The following is a 20377-nucleotide window of genomic DNA, read 5'->3' as shown; positions in this document are numbered from 1 at the left end:
TGAACCTGGGGTTCGCAAATGAACTTTGCAATCCCCCGGTTGCTTTCCAATCCACTTTTAATGGGCATGGCTTACAGTCTGTAATAGACTACATATTGATTTCTACTTTTCACCACCATAATGTACAGTCTTTCATAACACTGGATACTGTGATGAGTGACCATTATCCGATCAGTACAATCTTTGACATTGAGTTGAGTATTAGTTCGGGTAATAACGTAGCCGAAAATTTATACCGCCATGCCCTTTCACTGGTGAGACAAAACGGCTACGCACTAAAATGGAACAAAGTTGACCCTATAAATTTTCTCCAAAATCTAATTAGGGAACATCATAATAATATCAAGACTTGTTTGGAGGAAAATCCTGACCCGGGTACGATTGCTAATGCTTTTAACCAGATTACTCTGTATATCAGTGAAAAACTGACAGGAACATCGCGGACAGGGACGAGAGATAAAACTGAGGGATGGTTTAACTCTGACTGCACTAAAGCACATTCGTACTCAAAGCGGATTCTAAAGGAAACACCGAAAGATCTGCCAGCAGTCAGATCTGCGAGATTAGCCTATAAAACCTGCTTGAAAAATCGGAAACAGGAGCTGAAGAAGCTTGCGTGGGACACCCTAACAAAGGCCAGCCAGTTGAGAGATAGCACTGCCTTCTGGAAAGCAGTAAATGCTCCCTTCTTCGTAGATAGAAAATCAGACAAGGTAGAGCTTGCTATCGACGGACCAACTTGGGTGGAACATTTCACCGAATTATATAAAGAAGATGTTCTTCCCTCTACAGACTCTATCTCACACAATCACCAGTTTTTAACTGAGCGCGTCCCTTCCGTTTCTTTCCCTATTAGTATTTCGTTCTCTGTCCTGGAAGTAGAATTGGCACTACTAGAAAGTTCGAGAAATAAAGCTCCCGGCCCTGATGGAGTCCCTATTGATATATATAAAAATACATTATCCCTATGGTCTCCTCTGCTGACCAATGTTTTAAATAGTTTTAATACCATTGGCTTTCCATCGACCTGGCAAGAAGCAATAGTTGTGCCTATTTTTAACAAGCATTTGCAATGCAATAGGTCTCGCATTTACGCAAGTTTGAGCTATTGACATTGTAAATTACAATGCCTTTTATTTATGTTTTGGTTTTTAAAACATAAATAAAAGGCGGTGTCATTTACAATGCCAATAGCATAAACGTGCGTAAATGCGAGACGTATTGCATTGCAAATGATTGTTTCTTGTCCAACCTCCACATCTCAGGCAAAGCTACGTCTGGAATTCTGCTTGACCAAACAGCAATTTTTGCAAGAATCATGTGTTATCGGCTTTTGGCATGAATGCAAGATTGCAAAACGTGGCTCACTAAATTATTGTTATGTCCCCAGCTTGAGAAAAGCAGATCGAAAACGAGTTTCCGCCCACTCTGTCAAGCTTCACCGAGTGCTAAACAATTTAAACGTGCAAAAAGCCTGGGAAACCAACTCTTTACAGCAACTGTGCAAAGTAATACTAAGTTATGAAACGTGTGCTATTTCATTTTAACCAGACTTAAAATTCGTCCAATCGCTAAAACACGTCTGCATATTACTATCTCCCCAAAAACACAATGCAGGCTTACCTGGCAGAAAGCTCTTCAATGACATCTAAAAACAAGCCGGAAGTCAGGCGCCCTTGCCCGGGACGTGGGCGGGGCCTGCTCCGGCAGGAAGAGAGACGGCGTACCATGCTAACGCGGGGCTCCCATGCTGAAGGGAGAGCCCCGCGGTGGCGACCGGAGTGGAGCGAAGCCCCGGGTCCCAGGAGGGGGCCCGGGTGAAGACTGCGGCGGACGAGGCTGCCCACGGCAGCATGGGGCTCCCGGGAGTGCAGGGAAGCCCCGCAAGAGAAGTGCTGCAGCCGCGAGGAGGAGCCCCCCCCCAGAAGAGCAGCCCGGTGAGTGAAGAAGGGCTGGGGGGTTCCGTGTGGGCTATTGTTGGTGCCTGATCGAGGCACAGCGTCCTTGGCGACAGCAGCGCTTCGCGCTGCGTGGGCTGACATGTGGTCGGAAGGGGGACAGGAGATGTGCACGCCGCGTGGCTGTAAGCGCGTACACCAATTCAAATCCGCTAAGAGCCTGCGCGTGCACATCTCCTGTCCCCCTTCCGAGGCAAGTCAGCAACAATAGATCTCGCCGAAAGCAGCGCTCCGCGCTGCGTTCGCAGGCGAGACCTAAAAAGGGCGATCGAAATGACCCCAAATGCTATAGGCCTATTTCCTTACTTGACTCGTTGATGAAAGTGGCAGGTAGGGTTATCTTAAACAGATTAAATTCCTGGGCAGAGGAAAAGGCAATCCTTTCCAAGTTCCAATATGGTTTCAAGACAGGTCTAGGTACAATCAAACAGGGACTAAATCTGGCCCTAATTATCGGTAACTACATGACGGCAAAAAAAGGCAATCTCTTTATGACGTTCATTGATTTAAGTTCTGCTTTCGATTGCCTGAACCACGAGGTACTATGGGATACTTTGACAGGCCTGGGCATTGACACAAACATTCTTAATTTCATTAAAGAACTATATAGGGGGGCTGGGGCAAAGGTACGATTTGGAAATAAAGGAGAGTGTTCTACCAAGTTCCCAATAAACAAAGGAGTCCGACAGGGGTGCATCTTGGCACCATTTCTTTTTAACTTATACATTAATGGAGTGGCGGAATTTTTAACCAAACAAAAGGTAGATTATCCTCAAATTGATGGCACGGCGGTTCCCATTCTACTGTATGCGGATGACGCAGTTATCATGGCGAGAACCCAATTGGGCCTCCAAAAAGCTCTAACCTGCTTTACACTGTTTATGAGCTCTAGAGGTCTAAAAATAAATATTGGGAAAACTTTTTCCATGTGCTGCTCTTCGAAGAAAAAACTTCCTTGTAATGTTTTTATTGAAAAGTCTAAGATAGGTCTTACAAGTACCTTTTCATATTTAGGGGTTGTTTTTAACGAAAAAGGCACCTGGAAAGCAGCGATTAGGAGCAGAAATCTTGCCTTCGCCCGTGCACTAGGAGCAATAAAACAGTTCTCCAACAAATTAGGGGGCAGGCCTGTACGCATTCTAATGGACATTTATAATGCCAAATGCATTTCAACCGCATTATATGGTTCGGGCCTATGGGGCATCGCTGACTGTCAAGAGATCCAAGTAAAAGAAAACTCTTTCCTGCGTTATCTCTTGGCGGTCCCAAATTCGTCCCCCACATATATTTGCCATAAGGAATTAGATCTGGCCTACATTTCTGACTTGATTAAAGTTAGCCCCTTACTGTTATGGCACAAGATATGGACCACAGAGGAAACTGTTTTTAATAGATCTATTTTGATTGACTGCCTCAAATTAGAAAGATGCATGGACATTTCCTGGATTGCTTACATAAAAGAATTTATGATTAAGATGGGACACTCAGCCTTTTTTGAAAACCCTGGTTCTTTAACCTCGATTTCCAGGAAGGATTACAAAAAAAGGTGTCTTGACTTCCTTGAAAATCGACGTTGGTGTGATGAAATAAGTAAGAAATCAGTACTCCAACACAATTCATTGTTACAGGCCCCCGGCCTACAGTTGTACCTGTCTACCGATTTTTCCAGTTATGACAGGATGCTGTTAGCCCGTTTGAGAGTCGGATCTTATCATAGATTAATAACCTTTCCAGTTAGAAATGATTGGTCCTCAAATTTAATTAAGTGTCCATGTGATAATCTTGCAACACAATCGCAAATACACTGTGTTCTGTTTTGTAAATTTTATTCATGGGGAAGAAGGCAATATTTGATCCCCCTATTGAAGACCTGGGGACTTAGGCAGTGTAGGCCTGCCTTTTTGAAACTGCTTTTACTCCAAGATGAAATAACCATTAATGCCTTATCTAAGTTTTTAAAATTTGCTATTCGGTGCAGATTGTCGATGAACTAAATCAGAGTCTGTCTTCATGCTGATTAACTCGACTAAGTCGTACATAAGCTGTAATATTTTTTCTTAATGCAGTACCTTCTTATATGTATGTATTTTTATGTTGCTTTTATGGTTTTATATTTGAAATCGAATAAAGCTATCTTGATTTGACTTGACTTGACAAGTTGGTTCAGTCTAGTTTTTGTCTTTGCATTCTAGGACTTTTTTGTTGTTCAGGTTTCATGATTAGATAAACTAGGCTTCTAGTCCCAGAATGCAAAGATAAAGCTTGGCGCACCTAGTCACACATGGACTTTGGGAGCTTGGGAATGGCTGACTACACTTCTTTAACTTGAAAAAGAGAGAGACGGCACTTCTTAGCACTAGTGCAATACGTTTAACGGTAGAGTACTGGCACTCCTCTGTTCCAAACAGATACTCTAGGTTAGTGGGTGCACTTCTATTTTTCCAGTTAAAGCACTGGATATGAAAAACATAAGACTTTTTGTGGTTGCAAAGCTTGTAATTCACAAAATCAGAGGCTTTGCAGCCACACAAATGCAAGTTATAATGTACAAATGATTTTCCAACCTGCAAAATGTTCTTTGCCATTAATTGCAAGTTGGAAGGAGAAGGGGACTTGAAAAGGGTGCCCGCAACTACTTCAGAGTGGCTATGGTATGAATGGAATTGAAGGAAGACTGGCCTGTCAAAGCGGGTGGTAGCCATTCACAAAGTGAAAGCTACCTGTGACTGACACCTACTTTGTGGATGCCAGCTGTGGGCGTCGTCAGAACAGAGTGTGGTCCGCTGCATGCTCCCACAATGTGATTTATTGAAAAACAACTTTTATTTCTGAAAGCAGTGCCTGTCCCAGGGACAGGGTCTGCTCGAAAATACAATGCTGGAATTCAGTGAATGCAAATACAGTAATGGAGGTCTGTCTTCTATGAATGCAAATACAGTAATGGAGGTCTGTCTTCTATCCCTCGAGGGCTTTCATTGCTACATGTTCAGGTGGAAAGGACTCCAACCTCATAAATATTAATGTGCCAGGAGTTTGGACAGAATGTTGTTGAACAATGTCAAACATTATCCCCAGTAGAGATCTGGGCCTAAATCCATTGTGTTTTTTGCTCCCCATGCCACTTCAGTTCAAACCCAGCAATATGCAAATCAGTCTTGGCCCTGCTCCCTATGGGAACAGTCCAGCCCGAACTGCGAATGAGCATGCGGTTGATTAGTGCAGCAGTTGCATTACAAAATGAAGGTGACATTGCAAAACAAGTGGTTCTCGACCCCACCTTTGAATATCAAGCCTTCCATTATCTGTATGGTCAGACCATACCATTCATGCATGACCTACAGCATGGCTCTGGCGATTGCTTGTTGCTCATCTGGTTGTACCCATTTGAAATACTTTCCCTCACGCTGGGTTACTGAAGTACTGAGCATTTCAGTTTTTTTAGGCTGCTGAAGAAGAGATGAAGAGCACTCCTTTAAAGGCAGTTTTATGAGAGTGCTCCGCGGAAAGTTTAAAGAGTGCTTGGATCACATTGCTGCCAAGCAGCCGCTCCTCATGAGTGATGCCTTCGAACAGTCCCGCCTTTTTAGACAACAGCATTTTGCATGCCTGGATTTTTGAGCTCACTTCAAAGTAAAAGACACTATCAATAACTTGTTTTAATGTGGCCCTTCAACCTGCACTTCTGCTGTTTCTTATTGTCCTAACTGATAGCAGGTTCACCCATTAACCACTTTTATGGTACTTAATTTACCAACCTTGGCGGGATGAAAGGTTGAGTTGGTCTTACCTCGATTCAAACCTGCGACCTGCAGATCAGGGTGTGATTTACAAGCAAACATTCAATTCACTGCTCCACCTGCTGGCCTTGGGCGCAGCGTGCTGCCAAAAGATCTGCACTGATTAACGGAGAGCAGCTTAACAGATAATAGACAAAGGTTCTACCTGTCACTGTCCTGGCCTTCCTTTCTATAGAACTTACTCATTGGCAGCAGCACTGCTCTTTTTCCTGTCCCACTACTATTACTACTACTACTACTGCAGGGTTCGACGCCTTAGGATGACAAGCGCTGGCAGTCATATCGGCTGCGCATGTGCAGTGCTCAGTCGGGGTAAGAAGTAGAAAGATGTTCGTGTTTGCATGACTTTGTGGCAAGCAGAAACCCAAACAACTGGCAGGCAGAAGTAACAAACTAAAGTCTTATCTATGCATGTGCATAGTACTATGCCAGACATGGGAGGCAGGTTTGAAAAACTATTGGTGCTGCCCTGGTCACATGACCCAATTTTGAATAGAAATTGGGAAGAATTTCAGCTAGGTCAGGAGTGTGGCAAGCTTATGAACATGAGATGTAAAAAAATGTATCCATTTTAAGATTGCCAAACCTCAGTTTCAGTCCCATCTGCACACCCCTTGTGCCCACTTCTCAGAAACAGCCCCCTTGTCTTCCTGCAACTCATGCTCACCAGTGGTGAATGGTGATCATTAACTGTGCTGGGAGTAATACTTGTTCCGAATTAAATTGTGTGAGGTTTTTTTTGCATCTTTTATATAGCGCGAACTCGACCCGAGGGTATTGGAGCGCTGTACATGAGCACCGTATGTACATTACATATTACATATTCAGGCACGGGGAGATGAAGTGATTTGCCCAGAATCATGCAAAGGTTGGTCGCACACTGCTCGTCACACCAGCAAGTTGCCCCAAGGGACTGTGGTAGATGTAGTGGCGACGGCAGGTACGCCTATGCCACAATGTATAAAGAACAGTATGTGTTGCGTTAGCCATCCCTGGACACATGTTTCGAGGTAGTTGCCTCTCGTCAGCAGGGAGCAGGTCAGTGTAAAGGGGTGCCGCATGGACTGCCAAAATGTAATTAAAACAGGTCAAGTACCTCTCATGGATCGCAGGTGCAGATCCAAGGCTCGTCAGCCCATTGGCTCAAGGGAGCCGTAATAAATTATGCAAAGGTTGGTCGCACACTGCTCGTCACACTAGCAAGTTGCCCCAAGGGACTGTGGTAGATGTAGTGGCGACGGCAGGTACGCCTATGCCACAATGTATAAAGAACAGTATGTGTTGCGTTAGCCATCCCTGGACACGTGTTTCGAGGTAGTTGCCTCTCGTCAGCAGGGAGCAGGTCAGTGTAAAGGGGTGCCGCGTGGACTGCCAAAATGTAATTAAAACAGGTCAAGTACCTCTCATGGCGCGCAGGTGCAGATCCAAGGCTCGTCAGCCCGTTGGCTCAAGGGAGCCGTAATAAATTATGCAAAGGTTGGTCGCACACTGCTCGTCACACCAGCAAGTTGCCCCAAGGGACTGTGGTAGATGTAGTGGCGACGGCAGGTACGCCTATGCCACAATGTATAAAGAACAGTATGTGTTGCGTTAGCCATCCCTGGACACGTGTTTCGAGGTAGTTGCCTCTCGTCAGCAGGGAGCAGGTCAGTGTAAAGGGGTGCCGCGTGGACTGCCAAAATGTAATTAAAACAGGTCAAGTACCTCTCATGGCGCGCAGGTGCAGATCCAAGGCTCGTCAGCCCGTTGGCTCAAGGGAGCTGTAATAAATTATGCAAAGGTTGGTCGCACACTGCTCGTCACACCAGCAAGTTGCCCCAAGGGACTGTGGTAGATGTAGTGGCGACGGCAGGTACGCCTATGCCACAATGTATATGCCAACGCATACTTTTTTCTTTTTACACATCGTGGCATAGGTGTATCCGCCGTCGCCACTACATTCACCACAGTCCTTTGGGGCAACTTGCTGGTGTGACGAGCAGTGTGCGACCAACTTGTGTTCAAATTATTACGGCTCCCGTGAGCTATCGGGCTGACGAGCCCTGGTTCTGCACCTGCGCGCCATGAGAGGTATTTGACCTGTTTTAATTACATTTTGGCAGTCCACTCGGCACCCCTTTACATTGTCCTGCTCCCTGCTGACGAGAGGCAACTACCTCGAAACACGTGGCCAGGGATGGCTAAATGCAACACATACTTTTTTCTTTTTACACATCGTGGCATAGGCGTACCCGCCGTCGCCACTACATTCACCACAGTCCTTTGGGGCAACTTGCTGGTGTGACGAGCAGTGTGCGACCAACTTGTGTTCTGATTTGCCCAGAATCACAGGATGTGGACGCAACCTCGAGGCTCGAACCCTGGTTTCTTGCACCAAAGTCGGCAGTTTAAGCCGACGGACCACATCCTCGGTGAAGTGACGGAGCCAGTTTTTTTCAGGAAGCGTATGGAGGGTAGGAGTGAAGTTTCCATTGGGGTCCCCCTTAAGTCAACAAGTTCTTCCATTAGGCTATGCCCAGCATTTTGTTATGGGTGCTTCTAAATGCCAGCATTTCATCATGCGTGCCTCCATACATTCATACAAAACCACACACTCACACATGGTCTCATTCTCACTCTTTCACACACATGTACTCACATAGTCATTCTCACTTGCACTCACATACACTAACACTAACTAGCACACACCCAGTCACCCACATTCCTATTTTTCTCATCCGCTTTTAATGTGTCACCCACACACGCACATCCATGCTGTCTTTGCTATATATGTCTTCGCCAGCACTCCTAGTACTTCGCCAAATTAATTTTAGAAGCATACAAAAAAAATCTTCTCTTGCATGAACTTTAACCAATCCATCTGGGGTGAACACGCTAAATATCGATTCCGAAATATCGACTGCCCAGAATATCGAAGTTAAAATATAGAGTGGACAGAATATCGAATTATCAAAATATAGATAGGTCAGAATATCGAAATTGGGGTACGAAATATCGATTTCCATAATATAGAATTTAAAAATATAGAATTCCATAATATCGAATTTTAAAATATAGATGACCATAATATCGAATTTAAAAATATAGATATCTATAATATCGAATTTTTTTTAGTGTTATGTATGGTAGTATATGTGTTAAAATTAGGTATTATTTTTGTAGTGTATGTTTAATTTATTTAAACTAATTAATGTTATGTAATTTAATTTTTGCGTAATTTAATTCCGTAGCGGGTTGTGGGTTTATAGGGGAATAGGGTGGGAAGTAATTTAATTATGGTTAATTAAATATAAATTATTTTTATATGTTTTGATAATTAATTGATTGAAAATTAATTATTAATTGGTAATTAATTTTTAGTAAGTGGTAATTAATTTATATTAATTGATTAATTGATAATTATGTTAATTGTATTTTTTTATTATTAGGAGCGGGTTGTGGGTTTGTAGGGAAATTGGGTGGGAAGTAATTTAATTGTAATAAAGTAAATAATTATTTATTTATTTATGTGTATTGATAATTAATTGATAATTAATTATTAACTGGTAATTAATTTGTATTAATGGGTAAATAATTTGTATGAATTGCTAATTAATTTTTATTAATTGCAAAATTATTTTTATTATTGATTAATTGATAATAATGTTAATTGTATTTTTTATTATTGGGAGTGGGTTGTGGGTTTATAGGGGAATTGGGTGGGAAGTAAATTAATTGTAATAAAGTAAATAATATTTTTTTATTTATGTGTATTGAGAATTATTTATTAATTGGTCATTAATTTGTATTAATTGGTAATTAATTTTTATTAATTGCTAAAAAACTTTTTTAATGGTGATTAATTGTTATTAATTGGTAATTATTTTTAAATAACTTTTTATTGGTATTGATAATTAATGTAGTCTTATTTTAAAATTAAATCATTACTTTCCCTACTTTTGCACTCTCAGGAGTGGGAATAGTATTTTTTACCCTCCCGCTATCCAACTCTTTCCCTACTGTTGCACTCACTGGAGTGGGAATAGTAATTTTTACCCTCCTGCTATCCAACGCTTTCCCTACTGTTACACTCTTTGGAGTGGGAATAGTAATTTTTACCCCTACTTTTTTTACATTACTTTTATTATGTTTACATTTTAAGCTTTTTATATTATATTATGTATGTTTTATTTAATTGTTTTTAATATTTAATTATTTTTATATTATTTTTAATACATTTAAAAAATTCGATATTTTAGCTAACTATATTTTAACATTCTATATTTTGGAATCGATATTTTAGTACTTACCTGTTTGTAGATAGGGAGTCGATATTCTGTCCTTCTATATTTTGGCGTCGATATTTTGTGTAGTCGATATTTTGTCTCTCGATATTAAGTCACTGAACCTCCATCTGGTACTTCACAAACTGTTGCTCATTCGCAAATGTTGTATGAAAAGCTGGCTACTTTTTTTGAGGACTAGGCAATGAATATTATTTTGACTCTAAACCAACAGATGCCCACCTGTCCTTCTAATGACAATCTAGTCATTCCTCCAATAGGCACCATTACCACACCTGACAATAGCAGCTCTCTACCAACCTTGAATGACTTCAGTCAAATGTCAGATGAGGTTTTTCTGAAAATTGCCAGTTCTATCTCTTCCGGTTCCCCCATCGACCCTGCACCTGTGAATGAAAACAACACAGCATGACAACAAAATACGAGGTGACACTGAGAGCCTCATTTTTCCCTCCTGCCTCACATTTACTGCCGGATAACTCTCGAAACGAACAAATGTTTCAACACCAGAGATGACTTGGTGCACTCGAATTGTAAACTACAAGGTCTGCTGGCACGGTACTGCCACGGCCTTTTCTGTTAAAAATCGAATTCACTCTTCAATGCGACATGACTGACCCAAAAATGCTGACAAGCGCCTTCTTTAGAGTCACACATGAACTTCTATTACCGTCAGTGTCATCTTAAGGATTTTTGGGGACCCCGGGCACGAAAAATTTATGGGCCTCTATCTGAAACAAATTTTTATCTAATTACCCATTTTTGCTAATTCAAGCCGACATAATGACAAAAAGAACAACATTTAGGGCCTGATTCTGATGTGGTTAGGAAATCTTCCCGATCAAATCGGTTTGTAAATGGCTTCCGACCAACTCGGATAGGGAGAGTCCGACCGACTGAGTATGATTCATCCGGATGCTTCCAGATACAATTTAGTTGGACTCCCATTGACTTCTATGGAAGCTTATGTTCCTAAAGGCATCGTAATCTGCCCCTCAGTCGGGAATACACGTTCCCGATCTGATTTGGAAAGTGCAAATGCCATTAGTAGGCCTTCCTAACCGCATCGGAATCGGGCCCTTAATGTTACACATTAACACAGCCACACAAAAAAGTTAAAATCTGTCTTGCTCATGACCCCAAAAATCCTTGAAATGATGTAGGGTAGAGAAACAGAGTCTGAAGTAGAGGTAAGCAGAGAGGGAGAAAGGTTTAGTTAGAAAAATAGGCTAAACAGGGGTTAAACGGACACAAATAGAGAGAAAATTCACTGTCCCAGGGAGCCCCTTGGAAGGCAGAGGTCCTGGGTAATTGCTCACTTTGCCCATGCGTTAACACATGTCTGATTACCACAATCCTTTGAACTAGTGGGAAATACAGACTTACTGATTAAAATATAAAAAGTATATCCCTACTGTTGTCTCATCAAAAATAGGATGCGTGTTTAATATTCTGTATAATAGGAATTCATGTTATTGACAGATAATAGATAAGGATTCTTGTATAGTCCAGAGGAATTTTCAATATTTGCTCTATTTAATATCCTCCGACAATCTTTACTCACTTAGGTGCCGATTCCGATCCTGTAAAACCCGGGTACGAACCGTCGTACGGAGCGTTTTCTCCGTCCGACTCGTACCCGGGAAACCATCTCACAAACCCGCAAGTACGATTCGTACAGAAATACCATTTCCGTACGATTCGTACAAAACACCGACCGGCTAAAATATACCCACAATTCCAATCCGGGACACCGCGTACGTGACGTCCGGACGGAGGCAGGCAGCGTTTTACGAACCAGCAAGTACGATTCGTGCCTACGCACGTAGCCTTTTTTACGGGTGCCAAAAACAGCCGGGAAATTGAGGAGGACGCGAGGAAGGAGCACCTGTACGCGACAGACAGCCATGGACCCCATCCTACGTGTCATCCCGGCCCTCATAGCCTACGACCTGGTGCACAGGAACCGATGCAGATGCCGCAGAAGGTCAGAACAACACCAAGGGGCAAAGGTGGGGGGCAGGGGCAGGAAACATAACCCCCACCCAAGTCAAAATGTATACATGCCCTGTACATACCGTACCTCCAGGGTCTGGTCACTTCGGGGGGGGGCGTGTCCACCAAGGCCTGCGTCCCGCCACAACGGAAGTGGACGTGGACGTGTCCCGTCACCACAACAATTGTGGCGGCCCGTACCCACGCTCTTAAGGCGTGGGTACGGGCCGTACCCATACGGCACCCCAACATTGGGGGTACGGCCCGTACCCAGGCCTGAAGAGCGTGGGTACGGGCCCTACCACCATTGTTGGGGTGATGTAGGGGTACGGCCCGTACCCAGGCCTTAAGAGCGTGAGGACGGGCCGTACCACGCCTATCCCTACGTCACCCCAACAATGGTGGTACGGCCCGTACCCACGCTCTTAAGGCCTGGGAACGGGCCGTACCCCTACGTCACCCCAACAATGGTGGTACGGCCCGTACCCACGCTCTTCAGGCCTGGGTACGGGCCGTACCCCTACGGCACCCAACAATGGTGGTACGGCCCGTACCCATGCCCAACAGGCCTGGGTACGGGCCGTACCCCTACGGCACCCAACAATGGTGGTACGGCCCGTACCCACGCTCTTCAGGCCTGGGTATGGGCCGTACCACCATTGTAGTGGTGATGTAGGGGTACGCGTGGTACGGCCCGTACCCACGCTCTTCAGGCCTGAGTACGGGCCGTACCCCTATGGCACCCCAACAATGGTGGTATGGACCGTACCCACGCTATTCAGGCCTGGGTACGGGCCGTAGCACCATTGTTGGGGTGACGTAGGGGTACGGCCCATACCCAGGCCTTAAGAGCGTGGGGATGGGCCGTACCACTCCTACCCCTACGTCACCCCAACAATGGTGGTACGGCCCATCCCCACGCTCTTAAGGCCTGGGTACAGGCCGTACCCGTACATCACCCCAACAATGGTGGTACAGCCCGTACCCACGCTCTTCAGGCCTGTGTACGGGCCGTACCCCTACGGCACACCAGCATTTGGGGTATGGCCCGTACCCAGGCCTGAAGAGCGTGTGGGCGGGTGGGTGGGTGTCGTGCTACGATCCACATCAGTGGACAGAGACATAGGGGTGGGTGCCTATCACTCCCAGCAGTGCCCAGACATATGAGGGGTGGGTGTAGAGGCCTCCCAGCAGTGCCCAGACATATGAGGGGTGGGTGCCTATCATTCCCAGCAGTGCCCAGACATATAAGGGGTGGGTGCCTATCACTCCCAGCAGTGCCCAGACATATGAGGGGTGGGTGCCTATCACTCCCAGCAGTGCCCAGACATATGAGGGGTGGGTGCAGAGGACCCCCAGCAGTGCCCAGACATATGAGGGGTGGGTGCCTATCACTCCCAGCAGTGCCCAGACATATGAGGGGTGGGTGCAGAGGACTCCCAGCAGTGCCCAGACATATGAGGGGTGGGCACCTATCACTCCCAGCAGTGCCCAGACATATAAGGGGTGGGTGCAGAGGACTCCAAGCAGTGCCCAGACATATGAGGGGTGGGTGCCTATCACTCCCAGCAGTGCCCAGACATATGAGGGGTGGGTGCAGAGGACTCCCAGCAGTGCCCAGACATATGAGGGGTGGGTGCCTATCACTCCCAGCAGTGCCCAGACATATGAGGGGTGGGTGCCTATCACTCCCAGCAGTGTCCAGGGTGCCTATCACTCCCAGCAGTGCCCAGACATATGAGGGGTGGGTGTAGAGGACTCCCAGCAGTGCCCAGACATATGAGGGGTGGGCGCCTATCACTCCCAGCAGAGCCCAGGCATATGAGGGGTGGGTGCCTATCACTCCCAGCAGTGCCCAGACATATGAGGGGTGGGCGCAGAGGACTCCCAGCAGTGCCCAGACATATGAGGGATGGGTGCCTATCACTCCCAGCAGTGCCCAGACATATGAGGGGTGGTGCCTATCACTCCCAGCAGTGCACAGACATATGAGGGGTAGGTGCAGAGGACTCCCAGCAGTGCCCAGACATATGAGGGGTGGGTGCATATCACTCCCAGCACTGCCCAGACATATGAGGGGTGGTTGCAGAGGACTCACAGCAGTGGACAGAGACATGGGGGTGTGTACATCCTCCTCCCATTAGCAAAACTCCATGGGTGCAGGAAGGCATCCACAATGTGCGACTATGTTGATAGTGCCATGACAACACATCACTGACAGCAGTGTCCCACTCCCATGAGGATGGATGTCCTTCCCCCACTGCATGACACACCACATGTGGGTGTGATGACACATTACACATGCATACCCACCCCTGGCGGTGGCAGCACAATACACACACTGAGATCATGCAACAAGACTGTATCCTCATGTTAAACCCCACTAAACTAAGAGAGCCTAAGGGAACACACACTGTCACCCACATTCCAGGACTGATAGGAATGTACAGGTGCTGGGACAGCCAACAAGTTGCTGGCTCCCATGGAAGGAAAAGGGTGGAGTACCCACAGATACAATGCCCACAATTGTCACTCAGGTGCCCAAATACCCTGCAGAACAAGTAACACATGTGTGCCAGGCTGGGAGTACACACATGCATAGTGCGGAAAAGGGACCATGTCCACATGACGCCATGGCAACATACTCCATACACACCAAGGATGGCACAGACTATGCAGGTGGATACATTGCTCAGCAGGCATGGGCAAAGTTGAAGGGATCCCTCACACAGCAAGGAAATGTAGACACAGGTCAGCACAACAATTGGGAAACACCCTGCAGGGAAGAAGTCAGGTGCCACAGCGGAAGGAACACTCCTTGGGACAATGTCACCATACAGTAAGAGCTTACATGACCAAAGATTATTTGCAGAGACCTTGTGATGGCACGCAGATACCAGGGTCCTCCCCATGAGCAGCACACTACTACATTTCCCAGACACCTAACACATTATCACCACCCCAACTCAGGGAGCAGCAGCACCAACAGCAATACCAGAAAAGCATTCGTGTGCAAATGAAAAACAAAATGCTTTATTCAGCATAAAAAAAGATTTGAATAGAAATGTACACTAGATACAAGGCCCATAGGCCAGTCCACGTGCGAATTCCTGGGGGGGGTGGACACATTGGGACGCGTCTCCCCTAGCTTGCCTGCACAGTTCACAGTTCCTTTTCATCCACAGGGGGGGGGCATCATGTGGGGGGGGAGGACCAGGCACCGCAGGCACAGGAGGGGCAAGGGTAGGTGTTGTGGGTGCAGGGACGGACGACTCCACCACAGGGGGTGGGGCAGCGCCAAAGATGGTGGTCAGGATGGCGCTGCACGCGGTCGCAAGGTCTGCCAGGGTCTCCCCTGCACCCGAAGGAACCACAGGCCCCAAGGAGGGGGGGGGGTCGGAGGGATGGGTTGCAGCGCTACTGGGGGAGGTTGTGGACAGGGGGGGGGGGACTCAACTCCCCTGCCCCGGGACTTCCTCGGACGCTTGCGGGGTGGTGTCACACTGGGGCTGAAGGACAGACTGGCCATGAAGGACCCTTTGTCTGACTGTTGGGCAGGGGAGCCAAGGGGAGTGGATTTGGAGGAAGTGGGTAGTGAGGACTGCAGACTCCCACTGTGGCTGCGTGGCTGCCGTTTGCCCCCCGACCCAGTGGGTGTGCCTACTTCCCCCTGTGTGTGCGTGACAGGAGGTGTGCGCTTGGCCTTCCCTGTTGGTGTGCTGCCTGTGTCTGGTGGGGTGCGTGCATGGGGATGTCTGGGTGTGCTTGGGACAGGCATGGGAGTGTTAAGCGTGGATGGTGCAAGGGTGGGGGGGACGGAGCGCTGCAGGAGACCTACTGCTGCCGTCAGTGACGAGTCAATGGACCTCAGCAACATCCGTTGGTCAGACATCACTGCTGACATGCCCTCCATGTACGACACCATCTGTGTCAGCAGTCTGGTGTGGCCATGGAGGACATTAAGCAGCGATGTCTGACCAACCTGCAACTGCCGCAGGATGTCCACAGACTCGGCATTGACGGCAGCAGGGGAGACAGGGGCAGGGGGTGCAGTGCCTGGCACGAAGGAGACATGTTGTCGCCTAGCACGGACAGAAGGGACCCGAGCAAGGGGGAGGGCGGTGATGGGAATGGAGGGGGCGGCGAGAGATGCACTGCTGCTTTCAGCTGCCTCCACCCCCTCTGGGAGCTCAGCCTCGGACCCGTCAGCGTCATAGTCGGTGGTGGGACTGGACAGGTCCTCCGCCTGACTCCCCTCGCCCTCCGTGCCACTTGCTGCACCAGACTCCCCAGCACTGGTGGCACCGTGCTGGATCCCTCCTCCACGTCCGTGCCGGTGTCTCCCTCGGTGTCCCCCGACGATGCTGTGGGCAAGGTGAAGAGACAGGAAATAATCAGACACCTGTATACATATGACACATGAGTCCAAACTACATAGGTCACAGTGCATAGCATGAAGAGCATCATGAGTAACATCTACAATACTACGCACACATGTAGGCCCTGCACTACACAGTTGGTTGACCCACGATGCCACTTTGAAACAATGGAGAGCATGACACAACAGCAAAGAACTTGACATCGAATTATACAGAGAAGCTAGTGTCTGTGGACAGTCGAGCACAGCATCTGGACCACACACCGTTGCCAAAAATGGATGAGCAGGAACCATGTCTTTTAACTTTTGACACATGCTGCAAAGCACAAACATTAAACCCTGCACAACATGACTGGGTCAATACTTGTTGAGTGTCTGTTCAGACTATCATCACACACAGGCCAGATCTGGCAAGGAGACATAAGGTTTGGACATGTAGGCCTTGCCCGCACAAACCCCCCCCCTACCTGAGACAATGTGATTGAGACAGAGGAAGGACTTACACCTCTTAATCAGGGACCACAAAAATGGGCTTCATAAAATCCGAATTGCACTCTAACTACCCCTCATGGGGCTGACCACACATATTATTGACAAACAACCATCATCAGATAGTTGTACACAGACACACAGGCACTGGCCAGTGTGAGGATGCACAAGCCACATTGGGTCACCCTGTACAGTGGACACATGTAGCAGACCTTACGGAAATACAAATGAGGCCAGGGTACAATGCCACAGAGGCCAACCTATGCTGAAGACACTGAGAATGTCCACAGTGTTGGATGACACACATGATTCCTAGGAAAAGGTGTCTCAGGGGACTGTAGTGGCCACACTGCTCCATGGTCCTAGATAGATCTGACTGCTACAGAAGCAACCGTCCCCGCACTATGCATATCTCCCCCTCATGCACATCATGTCTGAGGCAACAACATCGGTCATGCATGCTGCAAGGCAGTTCATTTTAAGCCTCACACCCCTATGTTGAGACTCTGCATCAGTGCCAACAATCATGGACCCCCAAATGACTGAACTGGACAGGGCACAGGCAAGGTCCCAACACATGTCACAGACCACCCCCACACATGATGCTTCAAGCATTGGGCAATTGGATTAACTGCCAGCCTAGATTACCTTGTGCAAGAGTGACTACACACAGACCAGGGAACAGATGTCAAGGAGGGGAAGGGAGGAAGAACAGGACCGGTTGACTTTGGGGAACAGGATATGCACTGCACATATAAACCCTGGCAGTGTATCCAGGCGACTGAGCACTTCCAAAAGCTGGTGACACACAACAAACACACATGTACCTACCCCCTTCCTGCTGCTACTTCTCCTGTAACCGCCTATCCAAGTCTGGGAAGACCACCGCCAGGACACGCCTCATTCTCCTCCTGGGTGAATGGCTGGTCCCTCTCCACAGACCTGGACATGGTGCCAGAGGAATCACAAGCAGCAGCAGTGGTGTGGAATGAAAGGTTGTGCAGGCAAGTGCTCTCTCATGGGTCCTGGCTGCCTTTTATCTCCCTTGCTGGGCTGTTTCATTTACAGGAGTACAGAGTGATTGGTCAATCTCATTTGCATCCTACGTTTCCTCCAATCCCTTTAAACCTACCCCAGTGAGGGCCTTTGCATGGTTCAAAATTTGAGCATGATGTCAAGTCAACAACCACTTTGCAACATAGTAGATTGTCTCCAACTGACTCTTGCTGGCCACCTGATGCAAAATTTTGAACTGGAAACTCGGTCTCCATGACAACCAGCATGCATTTAGGCCCTTATACTTATCCCTCATGTGTCCCCTATGTAATTTCACTATCCACACACAGGTACCATAGTGCTACGGGCCCTACACACGCGTGTACGGACCGTATCACTGGAGTAGTTCCACACGTACCCCTAGGGCACCACTACTCCAGTGATACGGTCCGTACACGCGTGTGTAGGGCCCGTAGCACTATGGTAGTGTTGCCGTAGGCGTACGCCATAGTGCTACGGGCCGTACATACACGCGTACGGCCCGTATCTCTATGGCGTACGCCTACGCCAACACTACCCTAGTGCTACGTGCCGTACCCGCGTGTTTAGGGCCCGTAGCACTATGGTAGTGTTGCCGTAGGCGTACGCCATAGAGATACGGGCCATACATACGTGGGTACGGACCGTATCTCTATGGCGTACACCTACGCCAACACTACCATGGGGATAGGACCAGTGTGTACACGTACGTGTGTACGGTCCGTGCACACACGCGTACTCCCACCCAAACCCCATATAGTGATACGACCGTACACACGCCCTCAGAGCGTGTGTACGGTGCGTTTCACAGCTTACACTGGTGATAGGAGGCGCACAGGAAAGGAATGGAGGTGTATGACTCGCACAAGGATGGAGATCAAGTCATTGTCCGTAGCACTAGGGTAGTGTTGGCGTAGGCATACGCCATAGAGATACGGGCCCTACACACGCGGGTACGGCCCGTAGCACTAGGGTAGTGTTGGCGTAGGCGTACGCCATAGAGATACGGGCCGTACCCGCATATGTACGGCCCGTATCTCTATAGCGTACGCCTACGCCAACAATACCATAGTGCTACGGGCCGTACCCGCGTGTGTACGGCCTGTATCTCTATGGCGTACGCCTACGCCAACACTACCCTAGTGCTACGGGCCGTACCCGCGTGTGTAGGGCCCGTAGCACTATGGTAGTGTTGGCGTAGGCGTACGCCATAGAGATACGGGCCGTACATACGCGGGTATGGACCGTATCTCTATGGCGTACGCCTACGCCAACACTACCATGGGGATAGGACCAGTGTGTACACGTATGTGTGTACGGTCCGTGGACACACGCGTACTCCCACCCAAACCCCATATAGTGATACGACCGTACACACGCCCTCAGAGCGTGTGTACGGTGCGTTTCACAGCTTACACTGGTGATAGGAGGCGCACAGGAAAGGAATGGAGGTGTATGACTCGCACAAGGATGGAGATCAAGTCATTGTCCGTAGCACTAGGGTAGTGTTGGCGTAGGCATACGCCATAGAGATACGGGCCCTACACACGCGGGTACGGCCCGTAGCACTAGGGTAGTGTTGGCGTAGGCGTACGCCATAGAGATACGGGCCGTACCCGCATATGTACGGCCCGTATCTCTATAGCGTACGCCTACGCCAACAATACCATAGTGCTACGGGCCGTACCCGCGTGTGTAGGGCCTGTATCTCTATGGCGTACGCCTACGCCAACACTACCCTAGTGCTACGGGCCGCACCCGCGTGTGTAGGGCCTGTAGCACTATGGTAGTGTTGGCGTAGGCGTACGCCATAGAGATACGGGCTGTACATACGCGTGTACGGACCGTATCTCTATGGCGTACGCCTACGCCAACACTACCCTAGTGCTACAGGCCGTACCCGCGTGTGTAGGGCCCGTAGCACTATGGTAGTGTTGGCGTAGGCGTACGCCATAGAGATACGGGCCATACATACGTGGGTACGGACCGTATCTCTATGGCGTACACCTACGCCAACACTACCATGGGGATAGGACCAGTGTGTACACGTACGTGTGTACGGTCCGTGCACACACGCGTACTCCCACCCAAACCCCATATAGTGATACGACCGTACACACGCCCTCAGAGCGTGTGTACGGTGCGTTTCATAGCTTACACTGGTGATAGGAGGCGCACAGGAAAGGAATGGAGGTGTATGACTCGCACAAGGATGGACATCAAGTCATTGTCAGTGCAGTGCATCATGTGTAGGGCCTAGGTGTGTCAGGCAGTGAGCTGGCACATGTCTCCTCATGTTTTAACCCAATAGTTGTGTGCTGACCTGTGTACACATGTCATGTGTGATGGGGCACCATGTGGCGCACTTCCCCTTCACACCTTTTACATGTGTGCATGTAGTTCTAACTTGTCAAGCACAGCATCACTGGCATGGCACAGTCC

The sequence above is a fragment of the Triturus cristatus genome, chromosome 7, assembly GCF_964204655.1.
Source record: "Triturus cristatus chromosome 7, aTriCri1.1, whole genome shotgun sequence".
In the NCBI taxonomy this organism is placed as follows: Eukaryota; Metazoa; Chordata; class Amphibia; order Caudata; family Salamandridae; genus Triturus; species Triturus cristatus.
Note: the sequence above shows the minus strand (reverse complement) of the source record.